This window comes from Pseudopipra pipra, chromosome Z (assembly GCF_036250125.1).
Source record: "Pseudopipra pipra isolate bDixPip1 chromosome Z, bDixPip1.hap1, whole genome shotgun sequence".
NCBI classification, from domain to species: domain Eukaryota; kingdom Metazoa; phylum Chordata; class Aves; order Passeriformes; family Pipridae; genus Pseudopipra; species Pseudopipra pipra.
In genome coordinates this window covers 60824225-60849148 of record NC_087581.1, presented here as the reverse complement: position 1 = coordinate 60849148, position 24924 = coordinate 60824225, and the positions used below count along the sequence as shown (strand labels likewise).

The 24924-nt window shown below is 41.8% G+C and overlaps 1 protein-coding gene across 8 annotated transcripts in view; it reads right to left on the bottom strand.

Annotated features, from left to right (window-relative positions):
• PALM2AKAP2 (PALM2 and AKAP2 fusion) overlaps positions 1 to 24924 on the bottom strand; it is a 269801-nt gene that overhangs the window by 170005 nt on the left and 74872 nt on the right. Inside the window, exon 2 of one of the 8 annotated variants that reach the window (XM_064641777.1) lies at positions 11330 to 11416. The exons of 6 other annotated variants lie outside the window; for them this stretch is intronic. The gene's annotated coding sequence lies outside the window, so the exon portion shown is untranslated. Of the gene's footprint in view, positions 1 to 9260; positions 9351 to 11329; positions 11417 to 24924 lie in introns of those variants that run through there. One more of the 8 variants, XM_064641778.1, reaches the window with a different exon arrangement.

Sequence of the window (24924 nt, the reverse complement as noted above, 5' to 3'; positions counted from 1 at the left end):
AAATTCATTTAGGTTTAACAACAGATGCCAGCAGTTCAGCTGTACAGTGGACTGCATTATTTATATCTTGGAAGAGATCCAAGAAATGGAGGGAGAGCAATCAGAGGATGACTGTTGAGTGTTCGTTCTTCCATCGTGCAGCAGTGCTGGCTGCTGCAGAGTTACCCATGGTTAGCGCAGATGTATGACCAAAAGGAGTGCATAACCTTAGCAGCACCCATACTTGCGAGCTGCCAAGGAAGGAGGATGTTTTTCTGCAATTCCTGTACATACTGGTATACTGGAGATGCACATTCAGTTACTTAGCATCATTTACAGGGAAGGTAGGATGACCGGAAAATCTCCACCATCTTTTTCTAGTGTAGTTTAACAAAAAAAACAAATCTAAAAGTATTTACTCTGAAGAGATTTCAGCCTTCTATGTACAGACTGCAAATACACTTTTTGTCTCTGATTCACAATGTTAGATGAGAAATGAGCTGCTAAGGGTCATGAGCTGCTCAGAACATGCAAAGACAAACAAGATCAAGGCAAAGACATACCTCAGAAAAGGAACTGGGGGTGCTGGTCTACAGCCATCTGAACATGAGCCAGCAGTGTGCCCAGGTAGCCAAGACTGCTAATGGCATCCTGGCTTTTATCAGCAGTGGTGTGCCCAGCAAAACCAGGGAACTGATTGTCCCCCTGCACTTGGCACTGGTGAGGCTGCATCTCAAATCCTGTGTCCAGTTCTGGGTCTCTCACTTCAAGAAAGACATTGAGGGGCTGGAATGTGCTCAGAGAAGGGCAACAGAGATGATAAAGCGTCTAGAACAAAAGTCAGTTGAGAGAGCTGGGGTTGTTAACCTGGAGAAAAAGGGGCTCAGGGGAGAACTTACTGCTCTCTACAACTGTCTGAAAGGAAGCTGTAATGGAGGTCAGCCTCTTCTCCCAAGTAACAAGTGATAGGACAAGAGGAAATAACCTCAAGTTGTACCAGAGGAGGTTTAGATCGGATATTAGGAACAAAATTGTTCACTGAAAGTTTTGCCAAGCATTAGAACAGGCTGTCCATGGAAGTGGTGGAATAACTGTCCCTAGAAGAGTTCAAAACACATGTAGATGGGACATGTAGATAAGAACACTGTTTAGTGGTGGGCCTGGTAGTGTTGGGTCAAGGATCTTAGAGGTTATTTCCAACCAAAACAATTCTATGATGCTGTGATTGTATGACACTGAACTTACACCTCTCAGGTTGCAGTAGAATGGTCATGAGGATAACTTAGCTGCTAGAAGGTGGACCCTGTAACCTCCAGGTTAAGTGGCTGTCCACAGCAGAAAATTCAGAGAGATGTCACCTCAATGTTCATTTTCTATCCTTAATTGAAAACAATGAATGCTTCTGGAGGGGCTACAGCAGAAATGCCATGAAATTCTACAAGTTCAGAGTGCAGGCAGTGCTGCATTGAAAAGCAAGATTTGTGGTAGGCTGGGTTTAAAAGTAATGAGGGCTGGAGAGCATCCTGTCTTCTGCCTGGACATCAGGTCTCTGCAGCTTTTTCTTCAGTTATCTACTGTGGTTCCCTGTGAGACTTGGGGAGGTGCTCTCTGTGGTCTCATCAGCTCTTCCCAGGGAGCTAACGAGGGTCATGCACAGCAATTCTTGCAGAGGGCAGTGCTCCCGTTCCTCTCAATCACCCTCGGGCCGCTGCAGTGAAGGGCAGGGGCAAAGGGAAAAGTACAAGAGTTGTGCCTGGCAAAGCTCAAGAGCATGCTTGGAATGAAAGAAAAGCTTTTTCCTGGTACAGGCTGCCTTTCCCTTCCTGCCTCCCCTCCCCCTTCTACCCTCCTCTCCCCATCCCCCCATTGGTATTTCTTGTCTTCCTTGAATTCCTACACAGGTTATTTCCATACTGGACTCCTGCCCAGTCTTCCCTCACAGCTGAGACAGAGCAATGGCTCCATCCAAAGTCAGTGGTAGCATGCTTCCTATTGCTCACAAACCAGGATTTCACTCCTAGCAGGGCTCCCATTTGGTCTGTTTTGAATCTCTCCTTGTTCCCACTATGCCTAGGTTTTAGCAGTATAGGAACACATGCAAATGACTCCTTCATGTGACAATCTGATCATCACTGAAAAGGTGTTGCAGTTATTAACTAGGAAAGCAGTGTTGACAAAAGAAGCAAACATGGGCTAGAGCTATCTATTTTATCCTTCCTGTAGCCTCCAGCAAATAATTTTGCCTCCATTTCCCCATCTTGAAGCAATACAATTTGCCAATCCTACAGACTCCAACCATACATCAGACCATGCTTATCCCTGGTAGATGTGTTAGCTGGTACTATTAATTATACTCACTGTACATGTGAAGTTTCCATGATTTTGGTTTGACTTGACTCAGATTTGCCTCTAATGACTGTATGGGCATTTTAAGGGACTTCTGGTGCAAACAAGGCATTTTCTATTTGCTTCCTGCTGCCTTGGCTTAAAATGTTCTGTTTCAAGGAGCATGGTTCTTACAAGTCTACTTGTTGCCACAAGAAGTGTTGCCCAGTATCCAACATTCTGACTTGAGGTACCCCATGTGATTGCTGGAATATAGTCTGAGAATAATACTAGAAACAAAAATGGCCCCCAGAAAATTCAGGCTGAAAACATGAAACCCCAACCAAAATACTTTAATTGGTGTGATGATACCTTCTGCTGCCCTGCGGCTATTGAAGCACAACTGTCTTGAAAAGCTGCAACTTACAGGGATCCCATCTGCCTCCCTCAGACTTTTTGGAACAAATCTCCCCTCTCTCCTTGCCTTTTATGTTGTGCTTCATTCATGACTGCCTAAATCTGTAAGTGCCCTCAGAAATCCTTAACAAAGGAGTTAGATGGTATGTGCAGCTGACTGTCAGCATGCCTCGGGCACTGAGCTTTATTAGGTCCCTTTATAAATTCCTCATATTAAGTGGACCTCACAAATACACAGATCCATTCCCCTGCACTGCTGCCAAGAGTGACTCGGACGGCAGGGACAGAAAAAGAGCAGCAGGGCAGGAAGGGGAACACCCAGTAGGAGCCGTTACTTGTTTTGTTTGTTTCTTGATACAAACAGTTTCTTGGATCTGAGCTTTGCAAATCTGTCCTCTGCTGTCATTCACTTACAGGAACCCACAGTTCATTTTTCCAGGGTGAAGGATGATGCGAGGGAAGGAACGTGCCCCATGGGAACAGACAGACTTTCCACTGGGAGCAATGAAGGATGCACCAAGCTGCTGCCACCCTGAGCATGATGACTGCAGCTCCTGATCCTGCTTCATCCATCTGATCTACCTTAGTGCTTTTATGTTGTGTTTGTTTGTTTATTTGTGCTGGGCAGCAAGCATCCCTATTTCCCAGAAAGCCACTGGAACAAACATGGCTTCACTGTGGAGAGGTTTTGTCCTGGTGGGGTAGCTCCAAGGTTATCCAAAGTGCTCCTGCTGAGGCAAATCAAGCCAATCAGGAAGCCCCCAGAAACGTGGGCTGTGTTCAGCTTGTTGTTTCCACCCTTAGACATTTCCTGCCATTGTTCTTGTGATTTTCTTTAAGTGTTCACTGGGCTGGTGGGTGGTGCTGCTACTGCCGGCAGGGGTTTTTGGGGAGGCCTCCGTCCTCTTGGGCACATGGAGAGCTCTCTGCTATTCCTTTCACAGACTCCTACTACAAATTTCTGGCATACAAGTGCAGGGAAGGTGGAGCTGTGGTGATAACTGAAAAGCTAAGTTCCTTTTCCTGTTTGCTGTGCTAAGCTGGACAAGAATGTAATCATACCATAAAATGATGAATGAATTTTAGCTCTAGACGTTGCTTACCACCCCTGGAGAAGCAGAAGGTGAGTAAGTAGGTGGAAGGAGGAAGTCCACAGCATGATGGGATCCATTGAGGGCTGTTGAGAGCTGTGGAAATACTGACTGTATTATAGAAATTGAGTGCTCCTGTTTTACCTCTGCCACCCAGAGCCTGGCTTTCGCTTTCCAAGAGTACAGAATATCAACTACAATTGTCTAACCCCATCACACCACTAGAGGACCAGAGGAGCTATAACTATCCAGACCTTCCAGAGACAATGCCTGTATCCAATTTTTTAGTTCTCTAAGTTTCATGATTAAGTTTTTAATCCATCAGATGCATCTCATGAGTTTCTACCTGCAGTGGGAAGGACTGAGAAAAGTTGGGTGCTGAACTTGGCCATGGCCCAGTCTCAATTGGAAATCAAAGCAAACCAGCTCCTAGACCCCCCCAGCTGCTCAGGTAAACATGAGCACATCTTTGGATTTCATCTACAGTGTAAGACAACTTTCTGTGCTGTAGAGAAATTGTGAGATTGAATCTGTGCTTGGACATCATCTCTAATTCTGCAGCGAGGTCTCTGGAAGTCTGGTGTTATTACTGAGCTGTACTGGTGAAGAGACCCAGCTACAGAGCTATGTAAATGAAGAAATGGGTGAGAAAAATTGCTTTGATATTGCTTGGGGTTCACTTTTCCAGTCCTTTGCTCCACATTACCTAATATCAGCCACACCTGAGATATTGCTGTCTGAATCCTCATGGTGACGGAGTGCAAATAAAAAAAAAGGGAGAGTGCGTTTAATAACATGACAATGCCCTCCTTTTTATTCTCCACAATAGATCATAAGCCCCCCTTACTGCCTCATAAGGTACAATTTTAAATGTGCAGCACTGGAAAGTTTGTCTTGACTTTGCGCTGCATGTTTGTAGTAGGAGTCAGCTGATGGCTTCCTGCTTGTGTGGGTCTCAGAGGGGTGAAATTCTTGATCCTCAGACTTCTCAAGCAGAGCTTCCAAGTCAGAATAAAGCAGACATCTGGGCTGATTTGGTTTAGGGGAGCAAAAACCAGACAGTAGAGTATCTGTGGAACAGGATGGATTATAAAAAGGTATTATTTTCCTTTTTGAGAGAACTTCTATAACTGTGCCATAGTCTGTTTTTGATGGTTGACCTCAAGCTGACCATTGGTCATAGCAGAGAGGTGGCATGGGACTGCCTTTGTAAGGGTAAATATCAAAGAGGAGAACCTCAAAGCACCTAGCAGTGTGGTAACCCTCTACTTTCTAACAAATTATTTTGCAGTCAGTTCATTATTCTTTCTGCAGCAAGAGGAATAAAGCCAAGTATAGCCTGATGGGTTCCTGGCTACGATTCCAGGGAGGGGCTGGCTGGTCATGAGGAGCTGGCTCACCTTCTGTGGTTTCAGTGGATTCCATGACTACGCAAAACCATCCTCCCAGAGGTCTTCTTGCCTGTGCAAACCATCTCTATTCCTGGAATGGTAGTATTGAGGGATGGGGTAGCAACGAGAGATGGTCCACATCACATTTCTGGAAATTCCTGCTGGGTAACTTGAGAAAAGAGGCTAGAGTTTTGCAGGGATTTCTTAAAGCCTAAGTGGTTAATTTTGTCTGGTTTTGAGTCTCGCAATATTCTTAATCTCAAGTATCCTGGACAAGAGAAAACCTCAGCTAAGTCTTGGCAAACCCATAAACATTCTTGGTTTTTTACCTATACAATTGACCCTCTTGTCTCCTTTTTGTGCCTATTATGTTTTTCATGTTGGTATTTGAACAAGGCATTCAAATAAAGCAATTCTTGTAAGAATAGGCAGTAATAAATGTGAGACCATTGTGAAAATCTGCTTGGGTTTACAGCACGGACATATAATTTTAATTTGCTTTGTCTAAAACATGAGACCAAGGGCAAAGGCTTCACAGGTACCCATATTATTGAGAAGACTCAGGCCCATTTGTCAATTTACTTCATGCAGGTAAATGTGCACAATCTTAGGACGTGGGAAGTTAAGAAATTACTGTCCAGTTTTAAGTTACAAAAGATGTCAATAGGCACCTTCAGGGATTTACAAAAAAAAAGGTTAAAAATTATAGAGGTGCTCTTGAAAGTGAGATGTAGGTACTTCTGAAAGTTTGTCTCTGATTTCCATGCCAGTTGTTGTATAGCTATGAACACTTCTTCAACTTCGAAGGGACTTCATTTATGGATGTTTATAGATGAAGTGTTAGGGCAGTAGATGATACAGCAGTATTCAAAGCCTTGAATTTAAACAAGAGAGATGAACAGGCATTAAGCTCTAGGTGTGTAGGAAGTTCCATTGGTTTGAATAAATGAATACTTGGATGTAAGCACATGTTGAAGCGTGTCTGACTCAAGGCTAAAAGGGTAACCACAATAATGTGACAGCTCAAAATTGTTGTCCCAGTGCTTTGAAATGGGCAGACTAAAAATGAAATTAAACTAAAAAGGCCTTATTTGAAATAAGTCATAGAAAGTGAGAGCAACAACAAAATTCTGGGAGCTGGAATGGCATGAACCGCATTATGACTAGAAGTAGGTGAGGGCAGCTGGAAGTGCAGGCTGTCGAGATGACTGGCCAAAGGCTGGCTAGTTAGTCACTAAGTGCCAGATGGACACCACCAACTGTCTAAATGATTTCTCCCTCATTTGTAATTGGCCGCAGTTGTGCCTGATCTCCCTGGATCTGCTGGCAGTTCTCAGGTCTGCTGTTGACAGCCCCCCTGGTGTACATCCTGCAGCCAGCATGCAAGCTCCTGTCAGCATGACAGTCCCTGAAGGTGCAGTGGGTTTTCTGGTCATCCCCTACTCTAACAAATTTTGCCTCACTGGCAGTGTGAAACACCCACATCACCATTTCATTCCACTCTCCTTTACTTTTTTCTATTTTTTTTTTTTGTCTTCTCATATTCATGTCAGCTGTTGTGATCAGTCACAAAGAGGCATTTTGTGATGTTGGTACAGGACTGCTGATATTTGCCATCTTACACTATGTTAACACTGGTAAGTAGAACCACTCTAAAGATGCAGCTTTGTGCCCAAACCACCTTGTGCCTTTAAGCTTTTCTGGCTTCTCCCCCATGATCCAAACGCACAATGAGTGGTCTTGCGGCCTTCTGGCTACAGAGCTGCTCTGGTCTCTGCTCATTGCTCCACTGTGTGCATCCTGCTATATGTTTGGGATTGTAGCATCAAGATCAAAAAATCCTCTTGTGGAAAGCCCTCCCGCATTTTCTTGTTTCTGCCTTCTTCCCTGACATGTCATCTTTGGGAAGTACCAAAGTCTTGAGGCCAAGAAGTCACAGTTGCTGTGAAACAAGGAAATTACTTTATGTTGAGCTCCAAAAATTCTGCATGGATTGACTTGTAGAATACATGAACCACAGTTTAGATGGTGAAACATGAGCTGCCTGATTCAGGCTACTTTTGGATGCCTTGAAGTTTGAACATAAAAATGATAGGAACTAATACTTGCCTTGGAAAGGCTGGTTGTGCAACAACCATGGATGCGAAGGCTTAGCCGAGAAGGTGGTTGCTGTCCCACGCAGAGCGCTCAGTGGGTGCTCTGGTGTTGCAGAGGATGGCTCCTGCCCTGGACTGCAGAACAGCTCTCACCATCATGTTTTCACAGCATTATTTCTGCCTATGGCTGTCTCAGGTGGGTGCCATTCAGACAGAAAGTAGAAACTGTTTTCAAAAGTACCAGGCAAACTGCCTCACCACTGCTTTCTTGGTGTTACAGTCTGCTGGGAAGGAAAGCAGAGGAGGGGTGCTACTGCTTTTGAACAGGTCAGTACAATTACAAATTTGAAGAGGTCCAACATTCAGTAGAAAAAAGATGCAGGACAAAGGAGGAGAATGGTTTTCTCCAACAGCACACCAGTAAGAGCTGGGTAGAGCCATGTTCAGTTTATCATGTCCATGCACATGATGTAGGTAATCGTGGATGGGTTATTTTCATCCAGAGATTCAAGTCTAGCTGTTGTAGCCTGTCCAACTAATTTGTCAGCCAACGACTAGCAGATAACTCGGTGTATCCTGCCTGTGGTGACCCCTGGGAAAGTGACTGAAGTTGCACTTTACCCCACATTTGCAGAGGGTTGCTGATGGGCTGTAGCTCATCACTATGGCTCATCTGAACCATGGTAAGGTGTGGCACTCTGGTAACTTGACTGTGACTTTGAACCCTTCATTTCTTGCTGTTTCAGACTTCTACCCCTGAAATTACTATTGTAGTAAATACCTGCTTGACAGTAGTGTTCTCAAAGACTGTGGCCAGGGAGACCACGAAAATAGTGCAGACAAATGCGACTTTTTCAGAGGGGTTGCTAAATGTCCAGTGCCTCTTGCAAAACCCATAGTTATTTCTCTTTTTGTATCTCCTCTTAGCCCTCCCTCATGCTTTTCCCACAAGATTGTTTGGAGTCACGGATCACAGTGCTTGCTTTAGGAGAGTTCTTTTCCCTAATAAGTATATTACAAAAAGCCTTCAGACATACATGCTAAATATACAGCCAAGGACCCAGGGAGCAGTGCAGAATGGCACCAAATGCTAAACTTACACTTGTGCTTGAACACCAGCTTGTAAAAACAGTATTACTTAGAAGGTCACACACTAGCTTTCCTTTCTGCTTCCCGTTCCTGCTGTGTGCCGTGTGGCGTGCTTTGATAATCGGAAAGGATTGCTCCAGGCTGACAGCCATGGCCCAAAGGAGAGAAACAGAGCAAAAATGAGAGGGGTCCAGGCCCAGCTATTAAAAAAAATAAAAGGGAAAATAATAATTAAAAAATTCCTACCACTGCATGCATGAACAGATTTTATAGGGTGGGATTGCTGCAGGAAGAGCTTTTTTGCAGTGTATGAGGCCATCTAGCGAGCTCGGGTACTGTAACAGCTCCACTTTTTCCGTGGCACTCTTTGTCCTGCTTGTCCCCAACAGGAGACTTCACATGCCAGCTGCCAGCAAGTTATGCACACACACAAATTCTTCACTGAAAAACGAAAGGATGAAAACGTCTGCAGGAGGAGAAAGAGTGACAACAGAAAGGGCATGGCTGATGCCAGGGAGCTTAGAGTGCTGGGTTTCTGTGTCAAGTCAGAAATCCAGCTATACTGTCAGTGGAAAGGCGGTGTGGTGTGCAAGTTTCCACTGAATCCTGCCCTCAGCTACAAGAGCTGGTGATGACAAGGGGAATTGCTCAGCCAGAGGGCACTGCGGCAATTGGCGTGGTGAGAAAACCTTGTGAGGAGCAATGAAGTGTAGGCTGCTCAGTCTTATGTGGTATTTTTGCTGGCAAACACTTGGTGAAAGGCAAAACAATGGGAAAGTGTTAACAATTTCAAGATCTCACTTGTATTTTGCATGATGCTGGACTGGTAGTCCTGGAAGGGAAATTGCTGCAATGCAAAGCATTACACCTACCAAGTCCTGTCATGGTGCTTTGCCTCTGAGTAGACTGGCCTGGTTGCCTGTGGATGAAGAACCAGCCCCACACTGCCCAGTCATTCCTCTGCACCTCCTGTGAGCCTGCCAGGTTATGAGAGCAACAATAAACATGTGGGAATTTTGGTAGCTTTTTGTGGCTGCTCAAAGAGCCCTTGAACATAACTGAACATATGTCCAACTCCAAAGCCTATAACCAGTGTTAAACTGTCCTGGTACAAACTATGGTTGCTCTGCCAGGGGTACAATGCTGAAGAACATGAGCACAGGATGGTATTTGGGCATTTTAGGTGCCAGCATGTGACTTCTGTCTCCTCAGTGACACTTTCCACTTTCAGCAGAGACACGAGTTTTTATAGCATGTCCTGTTGCATCAGAGGTACCTCAGGAAACTGGAACAAAGAGGTTAGAAGATCCTCATCTAGTGAACGTTAGTTTGATCTCATTGAATGCTGGGAGCCAGGTAAGCACGCAGTCCATTAGTTTATCTACCTTCAGCTAATAAGTGCATTCACTTCCTCATCTCTTGGAAAATTATTTGATCTTCTTGGACCTGCCTCAAGGGTGAATTCTTCATGCCCACCAGTCTCTGGAACAGCTATAAATCTGGAGCTTGGTAATTGTAATAAGGACAAACTGTCCTACATTCTCCTAAATAGTCATTGAAGCCTTGATCTGCAAATATTAGGATACCAATTTACTTTTCAGTGTGTAATTATTAGTCCCAGTGAATATGAGTGTGCACATCTGGAAACATTTACTATTTCAGTATGTGTCTGTATGTGTCTACACAGGCTATAGAAAGGAGAAACAAAACATAATTAGCTTTGTAGCCTTGCAGCCCACTGAATACAGTATCATCATTGCTAGTATCAGGTCCCAAGCTTTGTAATAGCTTTGCAAGTGCATTAGGACTTGTCAGGCCCCCTCTGCACATGCCCCCTTTGTCTTACTTCTGCATATGTCTTTGTAATAGTATGGTGTAGCTACCATTTTCCAACAGCAGTGCTAAGCAGTCTTTTTCTGTAGACGGAAATATGTATTATCCCTCTGTAGTGATTCTGTCCAGAGGAAGACAGGCTCAGTGCTCAGAAAGATAGATACAGGGTGCTACAAAGAGAAGGATGGAGTGGAATGATGAGAGAGGGCACAGGCTGGCCCTGGAATCCCCATAGCTATGAGCGAGTTTGCAGTGGTCAGATAAAGACCTAGAGCTGAATAAAACTGCTTCAGGAGCAGCAAGGAGAACAAAGAACAAGTATCAAAAGAAGCATGGCCAGCAGGTCAAGGGAGCTGACTGCCTCTCCCCACATGGCGTACTGCATCCAGCTCTGGGACCCCCAGCATAAGAAGGATGTGGACCTGCTGGAGCAAGTCCAGAGGAGGGCCACAAAAATGATCAGTGGGATGGAACACCGCTTCTACAAGGAAAAGCTGAGAGCTAGGGTTGTTCAGCCTGGAAAACAGAAGGCTCTGGGGAGACCCTGTAACAGTCTTCCAGTTCCTAAAGGAGGTTTATAAGAAAGACGGCAATGAACTTTTTTTTTTAGTAGGGCTTATATCCCTAAGACAGGGGGTAAACTAAAAGAGGGTAGATTTAGTCTAGATATAAGGAAGGTTTTTTTACACTGTGGGTAGAGAGAAACTGGAATAGGTTTCCAGGAAAATTTGTGGATGTCTCATCATTCTGAGTGTTCAAGGCCAGGTTGGAGGGGGCTCTGAGCAACCTGAGCTAAGTTGAAGATGTCACTGCTCATTGCAGGGGGAGTCAGACCAGATGACCTTTAAAGGTCTCTTCCAACACAGACTGTTCTGTGATTCCATGATTCTATCTGATAGAATAGATATACATATACATATAATACATATATAGCAAATTTAACACGGAATTACAGACCCATGAAGAAAGACCAAGGTATAATTGGTGTCAGAAACTAAATAAAAATTGCTTCAAGTAGACTCCAAATTGAGGAGAAGAAACCATCAATGTCTACATCACATTCTCCCTTGCAAAGGGAAGAAACCCTCACAATCAACATAATATTTACCCTGATGAGGAGCTTGAGATGGTGATGACTTGCCATATATTTTATCTCTCTCCAGCATGGATCCAAAGGGGTTGTGGAAGAGTAACTCTAAGAAGAGAGAAAGGAGTAGGTACTAGGAAGGCATAACAGCTATAACTCTTATTCTGCACACTTTTTATGTAATACTGTTCCTTTTTCCCTTCCTATAATATTTTGACTGATACTAAAACCAATTCAGTTGCTAGATTGGTAAGATTCTGATTACCTTAACAATAAATTCTTGGCTTGGTTTAAAAAATCTTTTCATTTTTCCTCTTGACAACTGATTGAGTGCAACTACATCACATTGTAGATGGGAGTTGGTGGATGTCTATTTGTTTTGGTTTGGGTTTTTTTTGGAGGAGGTTGTTTGTTGGTTTTGTGGTGGTGTGTGGGGGTTTTGTTTTTTTGGTTTTTTTTTTTTGGTAATCAGATTAACTTTAGGGAGAATATTCAGAAGAGTCTGTTTTCAAGGGCTGATTTTTCTAATTTAAGGACAGAAATAATTTTCTAGGCTTCAGATTGAAATTTGTTTTCAAAAATTCTCAAATACTGTAAGAATACAACAACATCTGAGTTTAATGTTACTATTAGTACACACACTATTTCAACCTATAGAGACCACACTGAAATGCTACTTTTGGATCGAGGTTGGTTGTTGGATCTAGATCTAAACTAGAAGATTAGAAAATAGGTGCAAGCCACTGCTGGTGGGTAGAGGAGGAGGAAACTAGTAAGTGTTGCATACAAATAGAAAAGTTTCCAGAAAAGAGGCAAAATTTAGCTTTTTACTACGGTTCACCTTAAAACACTTATTTGTTCTTTTTATAGATTCTGCATTGTTTGAGTAATGCTTCCTTGCATTTTTACCTCCAAAATGACCATAATTTTGTATCAGGGAAGGTATTTTGAAACAGAAAAGTTAAGTGTTAAAATATAACATTTCTGCACTAAAAAAAGGTCCATATTTTTCTGTCCATTGAATTCAGCAGATTATTTTGGTGTACCCTGTTTCATATTTATGGAAAACAATGACTTAGCTTGAATTAAAGTTCTCATTTCCTGCTCTTTACAGTGTTCTCAATCCAGGAAGCATATTATACAGATGTCAGATTTTCAGGTATGCCAACTCACACAAAAAGGCTACATCACTCTTTAAAATTACATCAAGCTGATATTTCAAAAACCTCAGACAACTGTGAAGGCATGAGACCACAAATTTCTTATGGAGCTTTTTCTCATTTAGAGATTCACTGTTATATCCTTATAATTATAGTAGGATTTGTTACATGAAAACAACTTTCTTGTATTGCATGTTAATGAATAGGACACATCTTCTGTAACACTGCCAGTCTTTGGATTATTTCAGTGGAGGATGGATGCATTTTGTTTTCCAGATTAAAGAGTGGAAACCATGATATAACAGTAGCATTGTTCGCATATAAATAAAATCCAGATTTTTTTCTCAAAAATATTTTCTTCCTCTACCATTTTTTTCTTTTTTTCCTCCAGAAGGTTTTATTGCTTAAAATCTTTCATGTGATTTGTCAGCTCCTTAAGTAGGAAAAATTCTCTTCTTCTTTAGGAGTCTGAATAACCACAATTCCTGAATTTAACTCTCGGGGATACTGTTATCATATACATATGATAATAGCACCCAGTGGATGGACACACATGGGCATAAAAACTTGGTGGTAGATTTTAGGAATACAGACCTTTCTGGCATTGCTACTGTAATTTCAAAGTAATTTATTTTTATTCTAGCTAAGGGTGCCTTCTTAATACTTTTTTGCTAGTATTCATTGTAAGATAAATAAATGCAAGCCATCATGTTAGCACATCAGAAACAAAGAAGGCATAAAACATGGTCTTTGGGACCTCATACTTGCACTAGCAAACAAACAACCCTTAATATGAATCCGTCTAAAGTTTTCTCCTGCAATCCATGCATACATCAGCTTCTGCCTGGCAAAGAAGAAGATAGTTTGCTTTAAAATATGGCAAAAAGAGAAAGCCCATGGTTTCATTTTCCATGGGTTTACATTCACGGAACTTCTTCCCCTGAAGCATCCCCTTGGAGATTCTCAGGAAATATGAAAATAGGAATGACTCGATTAACAAATGGCATCTTCCCTAATCTTAGCAAGATGCCAGCTGCCATTGTGCTTCACCAAATTAAAGAGAAGACTCCAAGACCTCAGTCTGCTGCACAGATGAATATATATGACAAGATCAGTAGAGCTTTCTCTACTATCCAACTAGTAGGTCATCCATATGACTTCTTTTAGTTACAAACCTAAAGCAAGCAACCTTTCCACTGACTATTGCATCAGGACAACCTCACCTGGAATAACTTCTCACATGATGCCTTTCACTTGGAAAATACAAAGAAAAGGGAGATTTTTGTATATGCTGTACTTTCAGTTCTTGCCTACATCTCCTTGGTTTAAAAACAACTCGACAAATCATACATTGGTGTCCTATGGCAAGGAGGAGGCTATTAATAGCTCTCATCAAAACTAATCACACAGTCCAAAATATGAACTTTTCAGCTGTAAATGTTATAATAGGTAAGATGATATTCCAGATGTGGAGTTGGCCTGTGAGCTGGCAATCTTTGTCTTCTGTATCTTAATTCTCCTGTGGTTACAGACATCTAGGAGACAGCCTCTGGGCTGTGGTGAGAGTGGAGCACTGGAAATGATGTATAGCAGGCAGAAAGCTCATGTTAAGACACACACATTAAGAAGAAAGTTACAGCAGTGATGTGAAACCCTAGCCTACTGCAGGGCTGGTGCATTGTAGGGTCATGGTGGTTCCCCAGAGATGGAAGGAAATGTTTATTAATGAGAATTTTAAAGGGATACATTAATACAACAAATTCCTAGAGGTCAACCAAAAGGATCTCTAATATATGCTGAGCACATTCCAGTATAATGTGTGTTATAATCTGGTTCTGGATTTTCACCAGATTTTTATCTCGAATATAGTCACGCTATTTTTAAAGGAGGAAATAACCTGGTGTGAATCTGGATCACTTTTAGGAAGCACTTTAGTACAGTTTGTGGATTTTATTTGTGGATTATTCATGTTATCTTGGTTCATTAAAAACATTTTTCATTAAGGAATATGTTTAAAATATATTTAAGCCTGGCAGAAACCTGTGCTGAAACTTTTGCCTGACCTATGGCCACTTGCAGCACACTATGCTGGTGTGGTCTTTGCCTGCAGGCCAGCAGTGGGGTATGTCAGCAGGGCACTCTACTCTCCCTCAGGGATGGAGCAGCAGTGTTTTTTGGTGAGGCTGTGCATCACTGCAGCCTGTTCCCACGCCCCACTGACCAGTAGCCGACCTGTGTGTCTCACATTCAAAAATAGATGCAATATACAGCCTCCTTCCATTTTTAGCTGAGGAAGTGAGGGACATAAAAGTACTTTTCCGTGGTAAAACCTAGCCTTCCCAAGGATGTTTCTTAATGGTTGCAAACAGCTGCCTGCTCTCTGGGGTGGGATCCTGACATTATTTCATGAAGATTGGGTTATATAAGCCTCAGTACTTCAGTTAACTGTTTCTATTTTGGATACTCTGGTCAGGATCTAGTCTCCAGTACTAAAAAAAAATTGAAAAAATCATGCAAAACCCATGTGCTTTGACATTATGATTACATTTCCATTTGGAAGCAGATATGAGGTCAGGCTGCTGCTGGCCCTTCCCATGTCCTCAGAGGGGGTTGTATTCAGAAAAACCTATATTCTATGGAAGAAATGCTTGAGGATTTTGCTATTCTCAACTTAAAATTGAGGGCAGTGGAGGGTGACATGTTTAGATAGAAAACCACCATGCAGATATAAAAAAAGACATGTAAGGGGGTGTCAGGCAGTTGTACTCTAAGGAAAGGTGATCTGATAGCATTTAGGACAGGAGCCTCTAGAGAAGGCAAGCACCATCCCACCACAGTAAATACACAATGCCATTCTTTGTTTGCCTGTTGGCACACAGACAGAATCACAGAATCATAGAATCACAGAGTATGCTGAGTTGGAGGGGATCCACAAGGATCATTGAGTCTGACCTCTAGCCCTGCACTGTGGGACACAGCCTTGTAAAGCAGCATTTCTTCTTTCCATGTTGGGGCACCACACATTCTCACACTGCTCCTCCTCATGCGTAACATGAAACATGTCAGGAGAGCTATTCTATGTGTAGAAACTGCTTTTGAGACAGGACAGAACAGGGAGCAGAAGTCATTACTGAAGATCAATCCAATGAAGATGACTTCTCTGTAGGGAGGAAGCCTTGTGATGCTTGAGTGGCTGCTGAGTGGTCCTGTCTCAGCTGTGCTGCTGGAGACCACAGTGCTATCACACCACAAAGGCAGGAATGCCAAATACACATTTGGGAACTGGAAGGCAGCCTAGAGAGGGGATGAATAAGGGGAAGAAGGAAGAAGGCATTTCCACATCTCCATGCAGCGATATGGGATCAATCACAGCTACACTATTGCTAAAAGGAGAGGGAATAGATCAATAAGAAGCACCATGGTCCCTGGCAATGGTGACTAGCAAGAGCAGGCAGACAGTTGGATCCCCCTCCTGGCTTCAGTATCGACTTCTCCTAGGTCCCTTTCCACGAGGTGCCTGTTCTGTCTGTGCCAATGGCAAAGGCACTGGGGCAGGACTGCCTGGTGCCACACCTGCACAGCGTCGAGCAGGCCAGGGCTGGTACCAGCGGGGAGCCACGGAATGGCTGCTCTGAGAGCTGCAAAGCAGGAGGAAGAACAGGAACAACAACTTGCCTGTGACAAGATTAGTGGTATCTTATAGGTTAGAAAAGTAGCTTAATGAATTCCCTGTTGCCTTGGATGTTTAACATGCTCTATCAATAGCAGAGACTGTAAAATGCTTTTGGCAAATTCTTAACAGAAATCTGGGAGACAGAAGGGAAGAGATATAACAAACTACCAAAGGGAAGTACAATACTCTTAAGAGTATGTATGGAGCAACTATTGTGACAGAAAATACGTATGTTCGATTTTCCCTGCAGATAGAATGTGATAAGTAGCTGTTAAACAATTAGGCAGTGTTCATATGCAGTTAAGCAGTTGTTTTGTTTCACTCTGGAAATGGCTTTATATTTCCCTGATCATAGATCGGTTTCTGTCATTACTTAGAAGTATATACCATTCTGAGATTTGTGGGGTTAAAGGACACTGAAACATGATGGCATATGGTTGGTGATTTCCTGAGAAGCATTATTTCTTTGGAAAACATTGACTTAAATATAAAATGCCTATGGGAATATATCCATTTCTTCTTAATCTGAGAGGAGATTATCTCAATATTTTGTTTCTATGAAGCACAAACATTTGCTTTTTACATTACCTTTGACAGATAAAAACTGATAAAAGAGTTCCAGTTGCAATGTCGAGAATGTTTCAGTCATATCAAAATAAATGTTTGCAGAAGGTCAAATAATATTAATTCCTCTCTTCCATAATAGTTTTAATAAACTTATTTTTTTGTCTGTATTTCAGACAGTGCTGAAATTTCAATGTCTCAGAATTTTCTCTAAGATAGAAATTTTAAGTTTTGATCCATTCAAGTAATTGCTTTATGCTACAGCTTCTTTTATAGCTTCAGCTTCTCGTAATCCTGCTGTCTGAGTGCATAGAGTCTAAAATTTATGTTTTCTGTTCCTCTTCACAGATATCTATGCTGACTCTAATGACAAAGGATAAAAATCCACAGCCTGTTTCAAACTAGTGAGACAATGTAAAATTATTTGGAGAACAAAACTGAAACTCTGGATACAAACCAGCAGATATATTTATGCCTTCAAATAAGAATTCTGAGTGACTCCACCACAAAAATATTTGGCCAGATAGTGAGAAGAACAGGAGTGGAAAGAAAACTCCATCATGATTTCAAGAGGTTGTATGGGGAGCTGGCTGGCTGCTTTGCACTGGTAGTCTATCCAGTTCTGTGCCTGGCAGCAACTGTTTCCAGGTATTTCATGGAAACATAACAAAAATTCAGTGTTGGCTTGCATATAGGAAAGTATCTTTAATACCTAAAATGCAAGAAGATGGCTGTGTTCTACACCATAAGAGCCAACACCCTTTCCTAAACACTATTTTACTCCATAAATCCCTGAAGATTGTACCTTGAATTTTGCAAAACATGCCACAATGATGAATTTACAAGTGCAACAAGATGACTGTTCATAATGCAAAAAAATAGCTTTCCCCCATACCAATAATTTCCTGATTTGGGTTTCACAGCCTGTCATTTGCTGTGGTGAAAATCAGTTCCTGATCTCACTTCTCTGTTTCATTTCCCTTCTCCAAGAGAATTACAGAAACATAAAAAATAGTGCAGCTTTCCCCCTTACATCGAGTATCTCAAGCAATCTCAGTCAAGCCCCTTCCTTGGGGCAGGAGCAGAGATCCCTCTGGGGCAATTGACAATCTACTCCATTGCTTCACAGTGCTCACTCTTGAAAAAGGTCTGTGGGAGAAATGCTTCATTATTTTTTTAAAGGTCTGTTCTTCTGGCATTTTAATCCAACTTCTCTTGTGTTTGGAATTTATTTCCCTCTCTTTCTAGCTATTTTCAAACTAGTTGAAGACATTATCATGTCCCTATTTAACTTTCTTTTCTGGAAATAGTTTTCTTTTGCAAGTTGTGCATCTTTGTGATCAGAAAGGGGGAGAAAAGTCTGTGAGGGGCTGGATGTAAGTGCTGAACCCCAGTGGCCCAGAAGAAGAGGTCTGGGCAGGTCGTTAATGTCAGGCTGTGTTGGCTGAACTAGCACTGCTCCTGATGACTGTCTCTGGCCTCATCTCACAGACCTAAAATGAGGGACATTCCATGGCCTCTCCAGTGCTTCACTGTCCTGATTGCTGGAAGGACTTCCCTAATGAATTTCCAGTGCCAACACTTAATCACAGTAGTTGCTGTTCCTTCTACTGTGAACACAAAGAACAAGTTATTCCTTTTCATTGTGATGGCTGATGAAGTATTTCAAGACCTCCTGCCTGCATAAGACTGAGCAGTCTTTCCACGTAGACCATGTGCCCAACTACTTCCATTTTCTCCTCCTGATTTTCTGGTAGTCTGAATTGTACTTCCAGTGCAGTACCTCAACTGCACATTAATCTAAGTGAAACCTTATTAATGATCAGCAGAGGAGTTTTCTTTTATGTCTCATTACCTACATACCAATGCAACTTTACAGCACAAAATCCTTGACTTGTGTCCAGCTCCTTATTCAATCTAATTCCCACATATTTTTAGAGAACAGGGCTGACAGCCACAGCCCACCCTGTCTGCACAGTTGGTTAGGCCTGCCCAAGGATAAAATTTTGCACTTGCCTTCTATTGAGTTTTCAAGACCATCTCTAATTTGCAATTACCACACTGTTCTTCACTGTGTGCCCACAGGTTTGATATTGTTTTTAAGTTTAATAAATACAGCCTCTACTCACAAACCTTTTCATCACCTAAGGTGCTAATGAGAAGATTAAATGGTCTCAGAAACAACATAGAGTCCGTTAAAACTCATCTCTTCAATTTTGACTGAATAGTTTCCTGACAGTGTTGTGTCTGCCTTAAAAAAGTTTTGTCTAAATCATATTTCTACTACTTGATTATAAAAGTATCAAAGTTTCCTTAATGTCAAGATAAATGGCATCCTCAACTGATGTGGAGCTATAAAGTCTGCTTAGATGCCTGCCAAGGAAGATATGTATCTTGGCAGACCTTAGTCGATAAATTTAAGTTGTTTATTATTCACTATGTAGTCTTCTAGACAACCACATATACTTCTCTAAGGAATGAAGTGAGGTTGGTATCCCCCAACTCCTCTTTCCCCTGTCCCCTTGGTAAAGTATAAGCCTGACAATTGCTCTTCCCTTGAACAGCCCTTTTCAAGATCTCAAAGAGAAACCATCTGAGATGGTTGCAGCCAGATCTCCAGTTTATGCATAGATCTCACCATGCTTGGATGATCTGAAATGAGTTTGATTTGTCACTGCACTCTCCAACTTGCTTCTCCTGGTTCTTCTCTGCACATACCTTGTGCAACTGCATTTCTCATCCAGTTGCAGCACACCTTTCCAGTAAAGACTAAAGCACAAAAAAAGGCTCTTGTCTCAGCTCCATCTACCATCTTTCATCTCTGTGGAACAGGAGATCAACATTTTCCTTTGCTTTCTCTCTCCTGGTATCACTGCCACAGAACACTTTCCTATTACAGTACAGGACACATTATGACTCTGCTTTTCTGGCTTTTGCCTTCACCTGCTTTTGCAACTTTATTCAAGTTAGGTTCATCAAACTAAAATAATTTCCATTTTCTCTGAACTTTCGTCTTTGCTTAAAGACAAGGAAAAGTCAGTGACTTAGTACAGCAAGTCTGTTCCTATTTCTCCTCTCTTTCTTCTGGGCCAGTTTGTGTTTTTATGGTCATACATGCTATATAACTCCTCTATCCATCAAAGCATTCAGGTATGAAATCTGTTGAGTTTATTGAAATCTGCCTACCCCAAATCCATTATTTTTAGTTTGATTTTCCATTTGTAAGTCAAGGAGTTCCTTATTTCATGGTCATCCTAGAGGGTCCCTAACATGTGTATCTTGTGGGATCTCACCACGGACTAACCACTCTGCAGAAAATCTGCACAGTTAGCTAAAAGATTTATTCATGCTCCAAAGATTTGCTTCCCTGTGCAGGGTGAGGTTAAGATAATTAATACTTTTTTTTTTTTTAATAAGCAGAGTGTTTTCATGACTTTCTTTTCCTGTAAGTGTTTCTTCTGCTGGATTTATGAGGAGATGTTACTAGTTAACTAAATTTGAGAATGGTGATTGAGTTTCAGAATTTTTCCAGCATCATTAGGGTATCTTAGATGCTTTTGGTTAGGAGAAAATTAATATGCAAAAGCTATTCTTTCCTCAGCCAAATCACAGCTTCTTTTTAGATAAGCAAACAGCAAAACTACAGGAATGCTAATCAATGTGGGACACAAAGAACAAAGACTTTCCCTCTCTTCTGCAAATCCACCCCCCACTTAATTAAAAAATAGTCTTCCTAGGAGGATAATGAGTAAAAAGAGGGGAGCGGGAAGCAGAAGTAGAGAGAGCCAAAGGAGAAGCCTGCGCTGAAACAGAAGGTATAATTTTGACATTTTCTGATTCCTTCTGGAATCATCCCATACCACCTTTGATGCATCTTTTCTGGATTAATATGACTAATCTGTGTACTCCAGCCCTCTCCAGCCATGCTCACACATGCTGGGCAATGCCTGAAGACCACTGAGGTCCCTGCTCCGTGAGCACAGATAGCATAGCTGTCAGATACAATGGTCCACAACTCCACAGAGTAAAACTCATATGCATGGGTTTGCAAATCCCCCACTTTGTGATCCCTGGGAGGAAAGGAGGCAAAGACACTAGGACTAAAGCCTGGGAAAGCTTCTTGCTCTCCCCAGCACCCTCTCTGGTGGAGTGGCAAGAGCATTCCTATCTGCTGCCTTGGAGAGAAGCAAGTAGTGGGGGAACGGGGTGAACAAACCACTAATGGGTGCACAGGGAAAGGAGGGTTTCATCATGGAGCCATGTCATGTTGCTGTTCAGAGCTAAAAGTGAATTTGGTGGTGGAAGATGTGAGCAGGAACCCAAATGTTGCCTACAGAACCTGGCTGCCTGCCTTGAAGGCTGTCTATAAGGCAGCAATGAGAGCTGCCAGAGCACTTTTGTTGATTTTGAAGGTGAAGCTTTATCATTTCATCTCAATTCTCATTGGGAATCTATCTTCTCTGCTTGCCAAGGTTTTCCAGTTCTTTATTAAAGGTAAATTTTTATCCAGAAAAAACTGGACTCTCGTTCTCTAGGAAAAGATGGAGAAAACAAATTTTTCAAAAGCCTAATTATGCAAACCCTCTCAGAATAGTCTCACAAACACATGAATCAGCATCCCTGGGGCAAATGGACACATTGACACATTTTGTACACTGTGGGCTATTTCCCAGCTAGCATTCCTCCCACAGTAGACACAAAACACTATTAATTGCTTTGGAGGCACTTTCCTATGAAGGAAAGAAAATCCTTCAAAGAATTACATAAGACTGGACCATGTTCAAAATACACTCCTTCAGAAATATGCATCTCTACAATTTGTTCTCAGTACATAGAACAGCATGAACTTTTCACCAGTAAATCATAAAACCTGACACTTAGGTAAAATCAAGATTTTTCATGTCCTATCTTAATGTCTAGCTACTATCAGGAAAACCTTCTTTTACCAAAACCATCAGTTTAATCTAGCACAGATTTGCATAATGTTTAATTTGTCCCAGATATCTAGGGGCAGAACGCTTCCATCAACGCTGCCTCCGTACAGTCTTAAACATCCACTGGTCAGATTTTGTGACCAATACATCTGTTCTAGAGCAAGCAGCAGTCACAAGTATTGAGGCCATGTTGATGAGAACACAGCTGCGTTGGGCAGGGCACGTCTCCAGGATGAAGGACCACGATGAAGGACCACTGACTCCCTAAGATCCTGCTTTATGGTGAACTTGCCACTGGCTATCCCAAGAGAGGAGCCCTGAAGAAAAGATACCAGGACTCCCTGAAACAACATCTCAGCCTTGGCCATATTGATCACCATAACTGGTCTACTCTGGCCTCCAATCAGGAGGCCTGGAGACACACCATCTATAACGCTGCTGTCTCCTTTGAGAACACAGGCAGGATCACTCTCGAGGAGAAAAGGCAATGCAGAAAGAACCGTGTCTTGCAGAATACACCATCTAAGGAGTCCTTCTGCTGTGCCTTTTGCAATCGGATATGTCTGTCTCGTATTGGCCTCATAAGCCACCAGCGTGCCTGTAACAAATGTGGATAGAGCCTTCCCAAATCTTCGTTCGCGAAGCCCAGCCATGATGATTCCACTGGCTACTACAACTTCTGAGAATGTCTTCAAACATTTTTTGTGCCAACTGGAAAAAAATGTCACATATTAAATTTTTCAATGAATAATTTCAGATATCTATAGTATATGTTGCTTCCAGAATGATTGTTCTTTGAAAGAAGGTAATTCATATTTAATTTACATTTAGAAAAAGGTGTTTCAAAGCCTACTTTCAATCCATTTTCAGCTTTGTTCACACTTTAGGATGTGCATATATCTAATAAAACAACAAGTAGTTCAGTCAGAGATTACTAAACATAATCTACCTCTTTCCTAACCAAACACTAGCTATCATTATTTCTTTTCTTTATTGCACCAAATCCTTTTCAGCTCAACACCATGTAAAGCAAAGACTAAAGACCTTTCAGAAATGCTGGGTCATTGCACCAGGTTTTTCAAATGTCTTCTCTTTTGGGAGATGAGGTGGCTCAGATGGTGGGCTGCTAAGACGGAAAAATATCAAGGTATTACTCATCTTATTCAAGATGCCAGTATGATCTTTGTAGTCTGTACTGATGCAGTGAGTGGTAAGACAAGCCACTCAATGAAGCTGTGAAATGATTAAATACCACCACTCTTAATGAGAAAAAAGGCATTTTCAGGATAGGTGATTCTGCAGCTTCACCATACAGACACTACATATGATGAAAAAAGCACTGGAAAAAAGGAAGGAATATGAGACACACTACTTTGCCTGAGGAACGATGTTTCACAGCTCTTCCTGTACATGGATACTATTGATCTGGTAATCTTCCAAAAGAAAAGCTGTATTATCTTTTTTGCAATTGAGGCAAGTCAAGAACAGCTTCACTGAAGACAGGAAGTTTGAAATTTAATTCAACAGCACTCCTGTGCCACAAAAACCTGTTTCCCAATCCCTATCTGGTGGTGATTGGTGGAGGGCCTGATGAAGCAGGGACCTACCAAGTAGCCATCTATAAGAGACATCCTGTTCATTAAAAGTCTTCATTTGTCACACACCCTGTTTAAGCAGGTATTTTCACTGCCTGAGGACCACAGTACACTCTCCTGTCCTCTATTTTCAGTTGAGAGGGAGAAAGTCAGGACATTCCATTCTCCTTTCTTCTTTGAAATGTTTGAAGAATGAAACAACTGTCTACACAATGCTGTGGAACCATAGTTTTCCAAAAAGTAATGTGTAGCAACTTATACAGCAGGTAAGAAATCTGTTTGGCATCCCTGGTAGCTTTGGGCACTGTAAGCCAGGACATCAGATTGCAGCTCTTGTGTATATTGTTTACTGCTTGCAGAAATTAAAGCATCTGTCAGCTATCACATTCCCATTCTGAAGAGAGGAACAAGTTGAGGCATGGATGAAGAGATCTGTTCCAGTTTAGCTCTGAAGTTCTTTCTCTCTTGTATCAGCTACAACAACTTTTTTTCCCCTTCATGTGATATTTCAAGCCTGTCTCTTCTGCTAGGAAAATGACAATGAAGAGAGAGAGCAAGTCCTCTTTTGTGTGTGAGTGATTTTGGGCAACTCTTACATAGGGGACATTGGTTTAATCTGAAACGGTTTGAAAATATTTTTAGTTCATACGCTGTGAATTTTAAATAAAAGAATTTAGCAAATCAGTGTAACAAAGGAGGGTCTCTCTGGTACACTGGAGGTTTTTCTTTACTTTAGGTGGTATCATTTTGACGATACTAATCCCTGGCAATTGAAGATCTCTGAGTAGAAACAATGCACTAGCAACATTAAGAAAAAAATAGCTAATAAGAAGAAAACAAGTTCTCAAAACTTCTTTGTGTGAAGCAGACTTCAACTACTGGAACTTGTTTTCAATTCATCCTTCCAGAGAATTTATTCGGTTTTCAGGGATTGCTGTCCAGACCAAGCTGGACTCTTTACCTGACACTTGATGCTACACATTCATGAAAGACTTTCCCTGATAGCCTCAACAGGGCTAGGAAAACAGGACAATTTTTCTCTGACATAGTTTCAATACAATTGATGTTTTGCATTTGTAAAGCTAATTTTAAGTAGCAAAGAGCAAAGAATTACATGGGGTTTTTGTATGTAGGGTGGTTGCTCCGGAAACTACTTGTTTAAAAGATGATAAAAGGAGTGTTGACCACTGCTGCCTGCCTGGAAGATTACTAAAAGTTATCCATAGCCTTAAAACTGGCCTTTCAGTGATGTGGCAGTTACTTGCAATCTTTGGCAGGCAGTAAAATATTTTAGGTAGTGCATAAGTGAAATTACAGTTATTGCCCATGAAGAAAATAGAGCTGAGGATCACCATGTTCTTGGCATGGTGACACCCTGCAGTTGCCAGACACCACAGCTCTCCTCAAAGGGTGATCCCAGTGGGGTAAGGGTTCGAAGGCATGAGGCATATTTTGGGACATAAACAGAGTATATGTGCAAATCCTGTGGCAGCTCCATTGTTTTCTCTTGCTGCAACATTTCCTAAAGTCAGAATGATGTTAAGTTGGCTTTTTAAAATTTATTTATTTTCTTACTTGAAGATCCTATGGCATTAAAACTGGACTGCCAGTGTAACAGATACGAACCACTTCCCCCCTGCCATTAGGAGAGATATCTTATTCTGGGAGTAACTTCTGAACAGTAAGCTTG